The following is a 577-nucleotide window of genomic DNA, read 5'->3' on the forward strand; positions in this document are numbered from 1 at the left end:
GTTTTAGGCGCGGAAATAAATTAGGTAAGTGATAGAATACAATTAAATATATTAAAATTGATCTCGGTTTATATTCACAGGAGCTCTATACAAAGAGATCAAATTTTCAAGTTGTAGCAACAAAAAAAAATGTCTTCGGAAGATCAAAAAAAGACCATGAATCTAATGCCATACAAATATACGGTATTGATCGTAAAGATGTTACTGCTTTCCAGAAGAGTAATTATAAATATCTATGGGAAATTCAAAATTCCTCACTTTTGGAAATTACCAAGGATTATTATTCTCCACAGTTTGATGCACTTTTAGGCGGTTTTACAACTACATGGAAAATTGGAATGCAAAGAAATACTGCTGAAACTTCTTTTTGGGTGCACCCTGTTTGTATCAACAGCAAACATGTAAAAGCGAACATTTCGATATCTGGAATAATATCTGGGCAAGTAATGTTTACCAAAAATAAACGAATAGTGGGTGAATCTTTAAGATTTGATGTCATTGCCTCTGAAACTGAAAATTTCTATTCAACTTCAAATAACTCAATACAAATTCTTCTTCATATTGAAGCCACACATAA

Source organism: Musca autumnalis, unplaced genomic scaffold, assembly GCF_047663935.1.
Source record: "Musca autumnalis isolate F117 unplaced genomic scaffold, ASM4766393v1 scaffold_4, whole genome shotgun sequence".
Taxonomy (NCBI): domain Eukaryota; kingdom Metazoa; phylum Arthropoda; class Insecta; order Diptera; family Muscidae; genus Musca; species Musca autumnalis.